The sequence below is a fragment of the Antechinus flavipes genome, chromosome 1 (assembly GCF_016432865.1).
Source record: "Antechinus flavipes isolate AdamAnt ecotype Samford, QLD, Australia chromosome 1, AdamAnt_v2, whole genome shotgun sequence".
In the NCBI taxonomy this organism is placed as follows: Eukaryota; Metazoa; Chordata; class Mammalia; order Dasyuromorphia; family Dasyuridae; genus Antechinus; species Antechinus flavipes.
Window position 1 is genome coordinate 7,656,273 of NC_067398.1, and position 18,991 is coordinate 7,675,263.

Here is an 18,991-nt window from a genome sequence, read left to right on the forward strand (position 1 = left end):
GGCCCCGAGGTAGCCCCTCTGAGGAGCTCCTCCGCCTCTTTGGCTGAAGTCCTCTGGCCTGGGAGCCGCCTAGTGCTCGGCGCCTTCCCGGAATAGGTCCTCCTGCCCTGAGATTCAATCCCGCAGGGCAGGCGCGGGAGAATCGGTAGGTGCTGGGCAGGTGTCCACGGCTGTCCTCGGGGAGACGGACCCCCAGTAAGAAGGGTTTAGTCTGTTAGCTGAACTCCAGCTGTGGAGCTAAGGTCATCTGTTGTGGGATTTTAGGAATGAATTAGCTTTCAATTGTAAATTTAATAACAATAAAACTTAAAAAAAAACAACCTTAGAACTCTGAAATTATTGTAAAATAGGGACATTCAGAAGCTCCTTTTAATAAGGCATAGTTATGTTTTTGCCCTGATTCTATTTATCTTTTTATGTTCATGTTTGTCTCCGGGTTAGATAATGTTCTGTTTTGTTATATGTTAATATTTGCCAGAACAATCAGGTTTTTTCTGCAACTGGAAATTTGGCTAGTTTTCCTATTATGTTCTTTTATCTAATTCTATAAACGTAGTTTGTGTCACAGGCTCTGAGGATCTTAGAGAATCAGACCTTATATAATTTTTGTTTTGTTTAAACCCGCTTCCTTTTCCTCTCAGTCCTAGGGTTTCTCCTTTCAAACATCAGAATTGTGTTTTTCAGAAAAAAAATAAGCCCTCAGAACCCATACAAGCACTTAGGTTAACAAGCCCTCAAGAATATGGGACAAACTTTTAAGAAGATAGAGAAGTAAGAAAGACTCCCTCCATCCTATAAACTGACAAAAAAGGCTCAGCTGGCCTTCTGCCTCCCAGAGACAGCTATATTCTTTCTATCTGGTGTTGTTACTAGGTTTAAAAGCTTTCTACAACTGGAGGAGGGAATAAAATGTGTTCTTCAAATACGAAGTAATCCTTACTCCAGTAAGCCCAGCTTCCACACTAGTCCCTTAATATTTTGCTTGTTAGTGCATCAATTTTTTTTTTTATTTGAAAGGTTTTTTGGAGATATTATACTTCAGTTTTCCTTTATTTCTATCAGAAAAATTAAAAATTTGTCTTTATAGATCTTGCCTGTGGTTAAACTCAGAAACTAACCCCACTGTATTTATAGGTTTATCTTGTACTACCTTTCAAAATTTATCGAAGCAGTTATTCTAAACCTACAATCTTGTTCTTGTTAAACAATTTATGCAGTAACCACTGTAACTCAAATACCCTGCCACATGGCTATAATTAGTAATGCAACCTCCCTAATAGTCTTAATAAGATATAGCTTTTAGAGGTTAAAGTTTAACCACTTAATTTTCAATGGCTGTTTTAAATCTCTGATGATACAGTGAGCAACAGCATATTGGCATGGCTCCTCACATCCCACTTTTAATTAAATTCAAGTTGTTTTAAAATTGTAATTCTCCTGAAAGTTTGCACTCTTTGGGATCTAGATTTTACTGGTGAAAGAGCAACAAAGCTTTCTAACCCTGGCTTTGCTGTTTACTAATTCTGTCACCTTAAGCAGATTGCTTCACCTCAGACCTTTTCTTCATCTGTAAAAAGAAGAGATTGAGACTAGAGATATAACTTCTTCATTGTTCCTATCTTTTTCATGTCTCCTTGCTTGAACTAACATTCCCAAAATTATATCAGACAGGAGGGATAACAGTGCATAGTTCTGCTGCACTGTAAATTCCTTAAAACCAATAAGGTGCTTTGATCTAAACTTTGCAATGCAGTGCCTTTGTAGGCCAGCAATTAATAAAAGCCAGATTGTTTACTTAAAAGAAAAAAAATCACTCTATTTACAGATTTTTGTTACTTTTTTAAACGAACATTGCATTTTATCAACATCTATTGATATAATTTTTTTTATGTTGTGATTAGGGTGTATAGTGGTGCTATGGATAGATCTACTTTGAAATAATGAAAACCAAAGGTAGTATCAGAGATAAATCACGTGTCCATTCAGTGCTCTGGGTACCTCGCTTAGCTTGAATTGTGGAATGACATTCTTCCTGACTGAAAGGAGTATCTGCTTTCAAATCTTCTTTATGACTTCAATTTTCACTTTTTTTTTTTAAATCTACTAAAGAAATCACAGGTCCAGATCAAATATTTTTAAAGATTGTTATATTTGTTCAGTATAGAAGTATACTTGATTTCCCATTAATTCCTTTTATCAGAATAATAATGTTTTTGTATGTTGCTATAGTTTAGCCAATTCTCTAATATTTTTACATTGGTATTCAATAAAATTGGCCTGTAGTTATCTTTTTCAGCTTTATTATGGATTTGTCAGGTAAAAAGAATTGAGTGGTATGTTATCTTTATATCTACTAACAGTCGGACTTATCTGTTTTTACTGTTCAACATAGTGAACCTATACAAGTCAAAAAATTTATTTTAATCCTGACTTTGCTACTTGATAATCTATAAAACAAGTGTTCTTAACCTGGGTATAAAGTTCGATAAACAAAATTATTTCCAAACAACAGGTTTCCTTTGTAATCCTATGTGTTTTTGTTTTTTACATTTTAAAATGATATTTTAAGACGGTCCAGATGTTGTTCATTACTGATCCCTATAATTTCTCTTAAGATTGGCCAGTTCAAGATATTTTCTGTTTCATCAGTTTGGGGATTTTATGTTTGATATTCAGTCATTTCTTTTTGAGTTCTCAGATTATTTGAAAACTAAGCATAATAGTCTGCAGATTTTGTTTGTTGAACTCATAAGGATTTGTCCTAATTTAGTCTTGAGCTTTTTCCTCTTTTATTGGTCCTTTAATAGAAATAGCTTGTCACTTGTATAATTTGAAAATTAGAAGCTTGGAAGCCTCTAGGTTACACTACATATAATCATTGGCAAATTTCCTAATTTTCCAAAACTTTAAGTAGTTCTTGCCGTCCTGATCTCTCAAAGTCATTATTAAGAAAGTACTTTGTAAGCTTTAAAGCCCTATAAAAAATGTTATTTTATTATGATTTGACCAGTTCTGTCTCCTTTGTGATCCATCTTATTCCTGCTGCTTTTGATAGATTCCTTTATTCAAATTTTATTTTCAATTTCTTATCTCCCTGACTTTCTCAAAGTTCTTTTTAATACAGAAATCAGCCGAAGGAGTTTTTCTTTTTCTCTCCTTAATATGGACAGTCAGTGCTGGCAATTTGCACTGAGTATGCTTTGCTGCATTCTATAGGTTTGAGCTTGATTTCTGATCCTTAACTAAACTTAAACACAATTTTTCTGTTTTGTATTATTAATCGTTATCACCAAAGTTCATTCTCACTTCCCAATTTGTGCTTTTCTTTCCAGTCATCTTATTCCTTTTTGCATTCTTAGTTATTGCTCTCTGATTACTTGAATGATCTTTTAATTGTATATTTTGACTTATTTTACATCTTTTTTTTTTTCTTCCATGCTGTTTCCCACTAAAAATTAAATGGATTTGACTTGGAATCAGGAAATCCTGCCCATGTTTATCTGTGTAACCCTGCACAAATTACCTAATCTCTTAGCACATCAGTTGCCTCATAATACCTCCCTGTCTTAGAGTTTATTGAAGAAAAAGGCTAATCTTAAAAGTTTTCAGTAAATGGTTGTGTTTTCTAACAGCATATCACTGATTAAATAAAGCAATACTAAATTTCACTCACTCTCTGGTTCTCCCAGAAAGATTACAATTAACCATTATTGAAAAGTACCAGCCTTTAAGTGATTTTAGAATCACTTCTTTTCCCCCTGCCTCCCAAAGTCTTGAAGGCCCTCAGGATTTTTAACCATTCACCTTGTTTTTACAAATGATGCTTAGGTTTTCTGGGATCTAAATTTGTTATCCATACCATGTTTTTAAACTGTCACTTCTCTTTCAGTATATTTGATCAGTGGTTATTGAATCCTTTCAAACTCAAAATGATGTTTTTGAAAAGTGCTATTTTGTAGTCTTCAAATCTATTGACTTGAAAGATTTCTTCTTTGTATTTTTAATTTTGAGGATAAGTCATTTCCCATCTTTGGTCTTCACTATATCATAATTTTAGAATTAAAAAGGAATTTAGAGGCCTAGTACTAATTTCACACTGTGTTCTTTCTCCTATAAAATATGGATACCAACACAATTGTGGAGACTAAGTAAGATAAAATAAATGTGGGAATTTCCAACTGCAGAATTTCAGGTCTTGTGCTATTTGTTCATGAAATTCTATGATTCTTGATATTTGCCAAATATTAATTACTTTATGTTTTTGGGAGGGATTTTTTGGATGATTAATTATTCTTTGATATTTTCTGAAATACTACCAATTCTGAGCCTTTCTTTCCTTGATTAGTAGATCTGAATTCTTTCCTAGTCAAATTATTTTCAGATTTTATTTCTGAATTTATTGCTCCATCTAAACTGTGCTTTCTGCCATTCTCTTCTCCAGTATTCATAACTTCTTCCATATATTTTGTGCCAAGTTTCATTTCTGTCTCCCTGGACTGGGAGCTGAAATCAGTTCCTACTATAATTCCTGTTGTAGTTTTTTCTGATTTTCTTTGCATGTGTTTATTACTCAACTGTATCTCCCAAGATTTATGTCATGGTTTCTAAATTTCTGATGCTGTTAGGATATGTCAATCTTAAGATATTTTTCTCTTTACTATATTTTATACTTTAATTTTTTTCATTATATTGAAATTCTTGTTTGTTCAGCACCTTTGTGTTAAGCTTGCTTTATTGTATGAGGAGTTCTTTTTTTCCTTTTTGAGGGAGATAGTGAAAAAGCACTATCTTCCTTGAAATGTACAGCAATTTTTTTTTAAAAAGTGAGAGTATTACATAACTGATAAATTATGTGCATTATAAAAATATCAGTTTAAAAGAATGAAATAAAAGCAAAATATTATTGTATTAGCAGCACTAAAACTGAACATACTAGTTTTACTGAGAGTTGTTTGATTGAATATGCTTATCTTTGACAATCTTGGCTTAACACTTTGTGATCTAGAAATTAAAGGTATGGTTCTGAGTTCACTTTTATTTTGATTCTTTTAAGAAGAATTATATCAGTGGAAAAAATTATCTACAAAGGTACATAGATTCACCTGGGGGGGAAAGTATATCAACCATGCTTGTTAAAAATCATGATTTAAAAAAAAACTCATCTTGATGATTATGCATCATCATAATGCAAATTATGCAAAGGTTATTGTTGGATATTAAATTTTTGTTTGCTTTGTCAGTTTTTTTGTCATATTTGTCAGTTCCTGCAAGCTAAACTGAAGATGTTATATTTTTAATAAATTAGTTCGAAACTCATTGAAATTCTTTGTTTTAAAAAAATTTTAATTGTGAATTTTATTGCTAAATTTTTAAAGTATATAAATAAGTTTTTTATAAGCGACACACGACATCTTTAAACAACCCACAGAGGAAAGAATAACTATAGGAGGAAAGAATGGATGACAGTGTCAAATGCTGCAAAAAGGCCAAGAAGTGTGAGGTTTGAGAAACTATCAGAATTGGCAATTAGATTTTTAAAGAGAATAAGTTTTCATTGAGTTGGGAGGTCATAGATAATGAGCAGATGAATCTGGAAGACTGGCAGGAGGAGGACTTAGGGAGGATCCCTGTGGTGTTCTCTTCTTTTTTATATCATGGTTCTCTGGGAGCAGGTTTCTTGGGGAGGTTTTCTGGAGGCAGCTTTAGTTTCAGGTCAAAGTAATAATCATTTCAAATGCAGCCAAGAGTTAAAATCCAGTCCTTTATTGTGTCCTTCAAAGTCTTGAACTTTAGCAGCTAGCTCCCTCCGAATGTCTCTCGCCAGCACAAAGGTGGAATATGGAACGAATCTGTCTCTGCCTCTGAGAGTGGGCTTCTGTCCCTGGCTCTGAGAGCTTCTTGCTTATATGCTGTACACTGAATACACACCAATTATTATATCACCGGGAAACCATTATTTGTTGTAGGATTAAATCAATTCTAAACTAGATTTAAACATTGCCTCCTCAATTCCACTTAATACCTTGTTTCAAGTTCTGGCCCATAACATCTCCTGGTAGGATCAGATCAATCATACTGAACCGTGCTAACTTAGATAATTATTGTCTCAATTCTAATGACTCAAATAATCAATTCTAATGACTTAGCACTTTGAAAGGATTCCAACAGATCCCCTTCTCCAATTCTTTTCCACACCATCATACATGCTACAGCTCCACTCTTCTTGGTCCTTCCCTATCCCAATTCCTTAGGGGATCAATTCACTCTTGTCCTTTGACCACATTACCACCCATCATGCTTTACCAAGACCCAGCTTGGAGTTACTTCTACACACTAACATTATTAATCATATGATATGAATAGAGCTGGGGAAAATTAGGACATGATGTTCACACTCATGGTTAAATGATCTCAGCTGAGCCTTCACTGCAAAAAAGGAGTCTTTTTCTATTGTCATCATCCATTTACTACTGCACTTACAACAGCCATTTCAGATCTTTTTTCCAGACTTTTAAAAATAGTTTCATTTAAAATTTTGAGTTCCAAATTCTATCCTTCCCTTAGCCTCTCCTTGAGATATAGCAGATAATAAATTATTCCTGTATAATTATGTAAAACATTTCTGTATTAGTCATTTTGTACAAGACCACCTGAATAAAAGAAAGTGAAAAATAGCAAGCTTTAGTCTGTATTCAACCAGCATCAGTTCTTTCTCTGGAGACAGACAACATACTTCCTCATTAGGCCTTTGGGATTGTTTTGGATCATTGTATTGCTTAGAATAGCCAAGTCATTCACAGTTTTTCCTTGAACAATATTGCTATTACTGTGTAGAGTGTTCTCTGATTCTGCTCACTTTATTTTGTATCACTACATGTAAATCTCTTCAGTTTTTCTGAAGTCATCCTACTTGTCACTTCTTGTAGCATAATAATTCCATTATAATCACATACCAGAGCCTGTTTAGCCATTCTCCAATTGATGAGCATCCCTTTGATTTCCAATTCTTAGACAATTAGTAAATGCTTTTGTACAGATAAGTCCTTTCCTTTTTTTCTTTTTCTTTTTTTTTTTTTTTGGATCTTTGAGATATAGACATAGTGGTGGTATTGTTGGATCAAAAGGCATGCATGATTTTATAGCCCTTTGGGCATAGTTCCAAATTGTTCTCCAGAATAGTTGGATCAATTCATAGCTCTACCAACAACGGTGTGTGCCCATTTTCCCACATCCAACATTTTCCTTCTTTTGTTACATTATCTATTTTGATATGAAATGGTACCTCAAAGTTGTTACTAGTAGTAATTTAGAGCATTTTTTCAATATGACTAGATAGCTTTGATACCAATACTTTTTCATCTGAAAATTGCCTGTTCATATCCTTTAACCATTTATCAATTGGAGAATGGCTTATATTTTCATAAATTTGACTTGGGTCTCAAGAAATGAAGCCTTTATCAGAGATATTTGTAGCAAAAATTTCCCACTTCATGCTTTCTAATTTTGGTTGCATTGGTTTTGTTAATGCAAAAACTTTATAATTTTATATCCTCAAAATAATCCATTTTGCATTTTGTAATGTTTATATCTTTGGTCCTTAATTATTCCCTATGCATAAATCTAACAGATAATTATTCCATGCTCTTTTAATTTGCTTATGGTATCACCCTTTATGTGAATTCATGTACCCATTTTGACCTTAACTTGGTATACAGTATGCAATTTTGGTCTATACCTAATTTGTGCCATACTGCTCTCCACTTATTCCCAGCAGTTTTTTATCAAGTAATGAATTTTTGTTCCAAAAAATTTGGCTCATTTCAGACTTTTTCATCCCTCTTCAAACCTTCTATGGCTCCCCTGTCCATACTCTTCATTGAGGCCATTCACCAAGAATTCCTATTTCTCCCCACATAATCTCATATTTTGATATCTTTTTTCATTCACTCCTTTATCCCATCTCATGTGAAGAGGCAAAAGTCAGCCCTGCTTCATGCACTGTTAATCCCATTCTATCCCCCTTCTCCAGCAGATTGTCCCCTCTATCTCATTAACCTACTTGTCAGCTGCTTACAAACATACCCATCTTTCCCTCATCCTTAAAAGCACACTTACCCAAAAACCATCCCCCCTACCTATTTCCTTGATCTCTTCTCCATTTATTGGCTAACTTACTTGAGCCAATTATCCACAAAGAGTGCCTCTACTTCCTCTCCCTGTCTTCAGAATTCTGCATTTCTGGTTTCTGATCTCAATCAAAATTACTGTCTACAAAATTACCAGTGATCTCTAAATTTCCAAATCTGATTGCTTTTACTCAGATTTCTTGACTTGTTCATAAAAACTTAAGAGACTTTAACTGCAGAGCAAATCGAAAGCCCCAGGGATTCTTGGATTTTGTTGTGATGAGGTAGCTCTTAATGGTGTACTGTTAGGGTTCAGGCTGGTTGCAAAAGTGCAACCTGTCTATGCTTGTGATACTTTCCCACTGAAAAATGAAGAGAAATTAGTCTTTATTCATTGACTACAGTCCCTGAGCTGTTATAAGATGACTTGGGGGAGCAGAGAAGGGAGGTTGGATGTGAACTTTGCCAGAGATTGCAAGTAACTGCTCTCTAGACCTTCTGGTTCTCCTACTTTTCTGCCCGGTCCTTCAACTATTTTGCTTAATCCTTCTCCAGATCATGGCTACTAACCATAGGTGCCCTTCAAGGTTCTGCCTAGGGCCCTCTTCCCTTTATATTACATCACTGGATGATCTCATCAATTTTCAGAGATTTAATGATATCTCTATACACATGATTTTCAAATCTATCCTTCCTACCCCAACTTCACTGCTAAACTGCAGCCCTGATATTTCCAACTGCTCTCAGATATCTTGGATTATATGTCCAGTAGGCATATGTGCAAAAAACTCATTATTCTTCCTCTAAACCCTCCTCCCTTCCACCTTCCCTATTACTATGGAAGGAGATACTATCCTCCCAGCACCTGAGGCCCCCAATCTAGGAGCATTCCTCACTATCTCAACACCATTCTCCCATAGTAGGATTGTGCCAGAGCCTGTAGATTTCACCTTTATAGCATCTCCAATATGCTGGCTCTTTTCTGACACTACCACCCTTGCTGCAGGCCCTCATCAAGTCATGACCTGATTATTACAATAGGTGTTGGTGTATTTGCCTGCCTCAAGTCTCTTCTCGGCAATCCGTCCTTCATTCAGCCACAAAGATTTTCCTAAAGCGCAGATCTGAACCCTCTCTCTCTCTCTCTCTCTCTCTCTCTCTCTCTCTCTCTCTCTCTCTCTCTTTCTCTCTCTCTCTGTCTCTCTGTATGTGTGTGTGTGTGTGTGTAAAAGAGAGAAATACACATAAAATGAACTCCAGTTACTTCTAAGATCAAATACAAAATTCTTTGTTTGACATTGAAAGCCCTTCATAACCCAGCTCCTTTCTACTTTTGCAGTCTTCTTGCACCTTCCTGATAACTACTTTTCCAATCAGTGACACTGATAACCTTGCTGTTTCATGAACAAAAAATACTCATCCTTTGACTCCGGCATTTTTTTCTGGCTTTCTCTCATGCCTGAAAGACTCTCTTCTCTGCTCCAACTACTGACTTCCCTGACCTTAATCCCAACTAAAATCTTACTTTCTTCAGGAAGCTTTTTTGAATTTATCCTCTGAATTTCAATGCCTTCCCTCTTTTAATTATTTCCTTTTCATCCATTATATCTTGCTTTGTATTTGTTTGTTTGCATGTTGTTTCTCTCATTAGTAAGCTCCTGGAAGTCAAGTTGTCGTTTGCCACTTTGTATTTCCAGCACTTAACATAGTGTCAAATTTTATCCATTGTTGATAACTTACAGAAATGCTAATGATTTCTGCACATTTATTTTATAGCCTGCAATTTTGATGAATTTTAAAAACATTTTCAATTAAGATTTTTGTTCTTTAATCATTTAGTCATAAGTAAGCCTTTATGTAATCTCTAAAAAAGCAAAAAAAAAATTGTTTCTTCTTTACCTTTTATTCCTTTTTATTGCTACAGCTATCATTTTTAGTGCTGTGCTCAATTATGTGGATAAAAGTACAGCCATGTTTTACCCTTGATCTTATTATAAAGACCTCTTAGGTTTTCTCCATTACATATTTGCTACTGAATTTAAATAGATACTATTTGCTATATTAAAAAAAGGTCCAAATTTTCTTATGCTCTCTAGATTTTATAAAATAGAAACAATTGCTAGATTTTGTCAGATCCATTTTCAGCATCTGTTGATGTGAACATAATAGATTTTATTATTTATGCTGTATTCATGTGATTTATTATATTTATAGTCACCCTTATATTAAACTATTCCCATGTTTTATTATACATCCAGCATGATTTCTTATGTAGTGTTGTAGCCTACTTGCTAAAATTTTATTTTAAATTTTTTCTTCACCATTCGTTGAAGATATTAGTTCACACTTTTGTTTTTGCTTTATCTGATATTAGTTTAGGTATAAAGATTGTATTTCTATTATAGTAAGAGCAAATTGAATGTTTTTTTTATTATTGCAAACAGTTGGCATAATATTAGAATTAATTGTTCTTTGCATATAGAATTTCCTTAAATATCCTTTGGCTCCTGAAAAATATCCTTTTCCCTCTTTGGGAGTAAATACAAATTGAACAAGACAGAAACATTCTATTTATTCTAAGGTTAAGTAGGTTTACTTAAATAGTCTTATTTATTTTTTGTAAATATTCATCTCTCTTAAGTTGTAAGTTTTGTTAGGATATAAACAAATGCATTTCAAATCATTTTGTTTATTTCCTCATCGATTATTGTGAGTTCTTTTTCATTTTTGAAACAATTTGGTTTTCATCTCTTCTCACCAGAGTAGCCAACTATCTTTTTTGGTTTATTAATTTTTTCCAAAAAATGAAGTTTTTTATTTATCAGTTCAATATTCTTTTTACTTTCAACTTTATTAATGTCTTCTTTAATTTGGGGATCTCTACTTTGTTGCTTAATTGGAGATTTTTTAATTGTTATTTTTAAGGTTTTTTTAGATATATTCCCAGTTGAAATCAACTTCATGAAAGTGCTTAGAGATATAGATTGTCCCTTCAGAACTGCTTTATATGCATCCCATGAGTTTTGGTATTTTGTCTCACTATAGGCATTTTTCTTGATGAAATTTTCTATAATTTGTTCTTTCACTTACCAGTTTTTATTGTTGTTATTTAGTATTGAATTGTTTTTTTTTTCATTCTTAAGAGTCTCTTATTAAATATGATCTTGTGTTGTAATCAAAAAATGTGTTAAGTATTTCTGCTTTAATACATGTAATGGATTTTGTGGAAGTGCCATGTACAACTGGAAAATAGGTAGTAGTGATGATGATGATGATGATAACAGCTAGCATTTCTATAATACTTTAAGGTTTTACAAAATATTTTAGATGTTATTTCATTTCATCTTCATAACAGTCCCATGATATAGGTGATGTTATTATCTTCATTTTGTAGATGAGGAAACAAGCTGAGAAGTTAAGTGACTTATCAAAGTGATACAGCTAATAAATATCTAAACAAGGATTTGAACTCAGGTCACTCTTATTCCAACGCCAGCCCTTTATCCGTTATGCTACTTTGCTGCCTCACTAAATTCTTCTCTTCCATTCAGTAATTACCAAAAATCTATCATCTCTAATTTTTATAGTTCTATTAGGGTCTTTAATAATTAGATATGCCTAGGTTTATAGGAAAACCTTGATCTCCTATTACGTGTGTGTGTATATGTATGTGTGTGTATCTTCTTCTACTTCTGTTAAGTTTTCCTTTAAGAATTTAGATGCTGTGCTCTTAAGACACATTTTAAGTATCAATTTTGACTTATTATCTTTGGTGCCTTTATGTATGATATAATTTTTTTGTTTACTGTTTTATTATATCTGTTTATCATGTTCTTATTTGAAAACACAATCTCTGTTTTTACTTTTTTTTGTATTTAACTAAAGCAGAATAAATTTGTCTTCACCTCTCCTAATAAAATCTTATTTCAAAGCTATATAGGGAACTAATTCAAATTTAAAAGAATAAGAACATTTCCTAATTGAAAATTAGGAAAAGGTGCGAATAGGCAGTTTTTAGAGGAAAGAATAAAAGTTTTAAATTACCATATATAAAAATGCTCTAAGTGACAATTGAAGAAATGCAAATCAAAACAGTTCTGAAGTACCACTTCACACCCATCAAACTAATAAATCCTAACAGGAATACAGGAGAATAGACACATTAATGCACCAATGGTAGGACAGAATAGTGAATTAGTAAAGCAATTTGCAATGATGGCCAAAAAACTGGAAAACTCTGAATACTCTTTATCCCTGCAATACCACTACTAGGTCTATACCCCCAAAGTGATCAAATAAATAAGAGAAAGGGCCATATGTACAAAAATATTTATAGCAGCTCTTTTGTGGTAGCAGAGAATTGAAAACTGAGGGAGACACTACCAATTGGAGAATTGTTGAACAAATTGGGATGTACTATTATACTGTAAGAAATGATGGAGATGGTTTCAGAGAACCTTGAGTAGTTTGAATCAGTATGTTTGCATCTGTATGAAAGTTTGTAGCATATGAACTGATACAAAGTGAAGTAAGCAAAACCAGGAGAATAATTTACATAATGATAACAATATTGAAAAGACAACTTTGAAGAACTTAAGAATGTTAGTCAATTCAATGACATAGTTAACTACAATTCCAAAGAACTCGTGATGAAACATGCTGTCTCTAGGTGGAGAACTAATGGTTTTAGATGGCAGATTAAGGTATACTTTTTTTAAAAATGACTAATGTGGGAATTTGTTTTGTTTGATTTTATATATTTGTAACAGACTTTGTTTTTCTGATTTTTTTTCAATAAGTGAGGGAAGATAACGGAGAGGAAGAATATTGAACAGAAAAATAATTTTTTAAAAATAAAAATGAGTTTCTTGACATACTTGTTCATTTTCCTACTCTTTCCTCCATGATTATTCACTCTTTATTTTATATATCTATGTCATATGATAGGGATTTCCAATCCCTTCTTCTATTCTTCCACAACATAGAAACCTATCCTTCACATTTCTTTCATCTAAACCTATCAAGTCCATCATTTTTACTTTCCTATGTCACCCATAAAGATATTAGAGTTCTAAGAAGGCATGTTTTTTCTTCTCCTTAATTACATCTAAATAGTTAATTCCCACATATCTCCTTATAATTAAACAAATATGTCTTTATTTCTCTTGGTGCTTACATTTCCATTTTACAATGTTTATTCGGATCTGGCCTTTTTATCTGGAATGCTTGGAAATCTGTTATTCATTAGACCTTCATGACTCAGAAGGTGAATAGTAATATTATCAGTCCTCAGATTGATCATTGCATTAATTAGTTTCTTAAATTTTTAGTTTTACGATATTATGGCAGACCATTTGTATAGAAGCTGAAATGTCACATGAGGAATATTTAATAGGCAAGTTTCACTGGAACAACGAATATACAAAGGAAAGTATGAAATAAATCTGGCAAGATAAGGGGAAGCCAGATTGTAAAGGACTTTAAATTCCAGGCTGAGAATGTTGCATATCATCAGAACAATAAAAAACCATTGATTGTTAGATAACGGAAAATATAGATACAACATTTTAGGAATATCACTGATAACCATGTAGAGGATGAATTGAGAGTATCTAAAAACCATGAGTAAGGAAACTAAGAGTCTATTTGAGTTGAAAAGGCTTTACCTCTAATGTAGAAGCTATATGAATAGAGGGAAGAATATAGGAATGAAAATTTTCATGAGGATAGGATCAGCAAGGTTGGTAACTGATAGAATATGGCAGAGCTGAGGGAAAGCTAAGCCAGAGAATATTCTGGGTTTACCTGTCTGGGTGATGAGAAGAATAATGGTTTCTTTGAATAGAAACACAGAAGGTTAAAAAGGTTTTGCATGAAAACTCTGTGGTATATCTAATGGATGGATTAGAACTGGATATGTAGATTTAAGGTTATTTGAATAGAAATGGTCATTGAACCCATGGAAGCTGATGAGTTTGTGCTTACCCCACGTGGATCCAACTAAAACTTGTATCCCAAAGTCTAGGTCACCATGCTATCCTTCTGAGTTATTAAAAGAGCTGAGGAGTCAAATTGGTTTGCCTTGCAAATAGCTGAGTCAGCAGTCAGACTCTGTTTCTTACATTGATAAGGAATGTACTGGGGTGGAGATCATAAAATTTCCCTTGACGGACTGCCAAGGCTATCTGTGGTCATTTTTATGAGAGAGCTTAAGAAGCTGTATCTAGCAAGAGTCTTAGCCATTCATAATCATTGTTCAGTTTTTCAGTTGGGACCATAACCCCATTTGGGGTTTTTGTTGGGTTTTTTTGCCCCTTATAGTCATTTTACTTATTTCCTTTTTCATGACGTTGGTTATTTGTAACATGCTATTTTCCTCTCCCTGGCTCCTCAATTTAGCCTTGATACCTATATTCTTATCTCATTATTCCTCTATCCAGTTGACTAAAGCCATATTGGTACGTTAGCCCTACCAAAAATATTCCAGTAATGACAGTCTCCAGATAACACCACCCTAGGGCTCTGTTGTTTTTTCAGTCATGGTCAATTCTCTGGAATCCCATTTGTGGTTTTCTTGGCAGAGAGATACTGGAGTGGTTTGCCATTTCCTTCTCCAGGTCATTTTACAGATGAGGAAATTGAGGCAAACAATGTTAAGTGATTTTAAATCTGAGGCCAGATTTTTTTTTTTGAAGACCTTAGGTTTTTTTTTTTTAATTTTCAAGTTTATTTTATTTTAAGAAACAATAAGAAAAAAGAAAAATAAAAGCAATACAAAACAAAATGAAACTAAATAAAAGAGAACATTGTCATGTGCCTAGCAGAACAAGGAGTGTTAAGGACCATGTCAATTCTCCAAGAGCTGTGAATCATAACATGTGAAGGAGTTGCAAAGCAGCTTTTACTTAACGCAAATGTTCCTTGTGGATTGGGAAATTGGAGGGAAACAGAGAGAGGTCAGAGAACGTAACTGCCTCTCAATCTCCTTGTATTATCATCATCCTCTCACAGGAAGAGATCCATTCTACAGGTTTGAGACCTCCAGCAGCCACTGGCAGGTGGCTCCCATCTCACAATATATGGTGCCCGAACATGGGGCACAAGAAGCATAAGAAATAAAGAAGCAGCGATACTTGAGAACTGTTCATGAATATGATCCTCCCAGCCCAGAGTTCCTTCGGTAACCCACAGTGAAGGAAAGCAAGAAGAGACCTGATTTAGTCAGGGCGATTAAATGAACCAACACATCAAAAGGGCCAAGCCAGGAGACTGATGAGAGACTTATGAAAAATTCATGTTCTGACTATAATCCTCTTCTCTGTTTGAAAGTTTGCCTTCATGACATCTCACAAGATTCAGCACCTGCTATAGTGCTGTTTGCACTCCCTAGCACGCGGACTCAGATACCTTAGCATGTGGACTTAGATAACAGCAAATACACAAACTTACTATGCTGTAGGGAGAAAATAATTACACTCCCATAAAACAAAAAAATGGGGAATTGTTAAGGCCCATGCCTAGATGAAGGGGCAGGTCAATTCTCCGAGAGCTACCACAGCTATGAATCATAACATTTGAAGGAATTGCAAAGCAGCCTTTAACGCACATGTTCTTTGTGGATTGGGAATGAAATAAATTGGAGGCAGAGGGAAGAGGAGAGAGGTCAGAGAACAGCAACTGCTTCTCAATCTCCTTATATCATCAACATCCTCTCACATGAAAAGATCCATTTTACAGGTCTGAGTTAGACCTCCAGCAGCCACTGGGAGGTGGCTCCCATATAATAACAAATACCAATTTAAGAAAGTGTATAAGTTAGTAGAAGAAATTATATTCATAAGTGTTCATTTTTACTTCCTTATAAATTATTTTATTCTCTGCTATACACCTTACTTTATTCTTTCCCCCTTTAATCCCTGCCCACCACCAAGAAAGGATATGTTTATATATACATATGTAGATATACACATACATATACATATATAAACACACACATATCTCCCTTTCAATTTCCCAACACACCCAAGCTCTACAGATAAGAAAAAATAGTATACATACGTAGTTATATAAATACATGGGCACACTTGCACACACACACATCTCACAAAAACATGCCTTTCCTATCCCTGCTGATTCTTACTAAATTCTGCTTAATAACTTGGCTTACTATTAATTTAACTCCTCCCACCCAGAGATTCCTCCTTTGTCTTTTTCTCTCATCCTTTGTTTCCCTTATCCCTTCCCTCTTTTTTTTTTTTTTTTTTTGCTGAGGCATAAGTGACTTGCCCAGGGTCACACAGTTAGAAAGCATGTGTCTGAGACCAGATTTGAACCCAGATCCTCCTGACTTCAGGGCTGGTGCTCTATCCATTATACCACCTAGCTGCCCCTCTATTTCTTTATAGATTTTGGAGAGTGCTATATCTTTCATAGTATATATGTAGTGTTGTAAGGCCAGATTTAAATTCATGAAAATGAGTCTTCCAGGTATGTAACTTTTTGCTCTGCCACCTTGCTGCTCTTTGAGGACTGTAGGTCCTAGCATACACTTCCTTCACATTGAAACTGATCCCATGGGATTTCTTGCTATATCCTCAGCAGCAAAATGAAATAATTAATAGAAAAAGAAGCATTATTTGTTAATTTGGTAGAAAAAAAAACTTGCTTTTCAAAGTGTTGTTAGAATTTGCTGCCCATATCTAGTGTCCAAACTAAGAAGGGAATGCTTAATTTCCAAGAATCATCAGTTCCTGGGAATGTTCTGCTCTGAGATAATCTTTGTGACTAACTTGAAAGATGTCTGATTCCAAAACTTGTTATCTATGTCACATTTTGGATCCATATTCAAGGCTCACTGATTTCAGGGATGAAGCACTTAAGCTGAAAATATCCAACTTTTAGGAGTTGTGAATTAGTGCCTTATCATCTTTTTTCTTCTGTTTTGATATTTACTGTAGAACATTTTTACCTGATGTCCAACTATCTAGTGGCGAGTTTGGGCCCGAGAAAGCTCATCCTCAGACAATAATCAATCATTTTAAAGTGTTTATTGTGCCAGGCTGAAGAACAAAAGAGAAGAATGAAAGGAAAAAAAATCGTTTCCTTCCAGACTGGTACTCACACAATCTATAAGAGTCTAATATCTCTTCCAAATAATTATGAAAAGTTAAAAGTCCAACTGTGGTGGACATTAAAACAACTTTATGACAATGCATAAAATATAAATGGAACATGATTAAATTAAAAATAGAAATAAATAAAAATAAACTTTATTCATGTAGGACTTCCCTCCATTTTACAGATGCCATTTGTAACTTAGCAGATAAGTCCTAGGGAGTTACTTTAGATGCAGAAAAGTTAAATAATGTGCCCATAGTCACCTCAGAAAGTTTATCAAGCTCTGAACTCAGATTTTTCAGATTCCAGACCTAGTACTCTATTCACTATGCCATAGAAAAAACTATTGAAAACTATGATAAGTGTAAAAAATTACCCTGGCATGGATTCTGTCAATACAAAGTTATTATTAAATAAAATAAAATTTAAATTAAAAAAAAAAAACTATGATAAGCATTTATGGTCAAAAGAAAAAAAAAAGCCAAGAAGACTAAGGATTTTAAAGATTTCTCCTCAACAAATATGTGTTATACAAAGCATCTATAGATATTACCTGGCTGCTTCTTGCCATGAAGTAAATCCAAATAAAAGAGTTGATATTTTGGTATAATATGGTAAAGCTGGAGTGGTCCCTTAGATTTCCTACATATTATAACAGTGGTAGGGGATGATTTTACTTAAAAAGAGCCCGCTTTTGACTATCTGTTGGTTTCTTGGACAGAGTAAATAGCATATGACTTGAAGACTTCCAGTGGGTTTGCAAAAAAGCCAATTAGCTTCATCCCACCTTCGAGATACTACTAGCCACATGGCAGCTAAAGCTAGAGACTGAACTGAAAAATTCATCCCTGAGTCTTTGACTGTTTTTTCTGTATTTCTCTCTTCTCTGGATCTCTGCTGAGATGGACATGTCCCAGGTTTGGAGGTGACCTTATAAATTTTGAAAAAGAGAGATTCTGAATTGTTTATGTTGTAGTTGAATAGTAACCACTATTCCAGTTCTCTTAAAGAAATTGATCTCCAGCAAGAGGACCAGTCCAATCCTAATTTGTTATACCAGAAGATATTTGGACATTTTGGAGCTGAAGTGAAATGAAAACTCACCAATCCCACAGACTGCTTCATGTTCTGAGTTTAAGTATCAAGTCTCCCAGCAGATTGTAACAAACATTATAAATTGTTACTGAATCCTATTTTAAACTTGTTTGGTCATATGTGGATATGTTAGTCTTCTGGGTTTAGTCTTCCCCTTCTGTATAGGAAATAGATCCCTTTTTTTTCATTTCTGGGTCATGTTGTACATTGAGCACCTTTTTGTTCTCCCGTTTTAGGGACTCCTTATAAATGAGTCAGATACTAAACTATAAATAAGAATTTCCCCCTGGATATGGGAATGGGGAAGAAAATTTAACAAGTCAAAGTTTTAGAAAAGGAATGCTGACCTCACATTAGAAGCCAGATTCCTCAGAGCTGAACCAAATTTGGGCCACATGAATAGATCTGGATCAGGGGAGTCCCTTATGGAGAAGGATTGGGCAAGTGACTACCTCTAAGACCCACCAGCTGTTTCGATTTTGGACAAAATGAAATAGAAAATTATCTGTTGCAGAGCCAAAATTTATTGTACTAACAATAAAGGACTTCTTAGTACCATTTTCTACCTATTAAAATTCAGTTGAAGAATGTGTGGACTAGAATTTTTTCAAAAGCACCAAGTCTTGCACTTGATATGCATTCAAATAAATGCT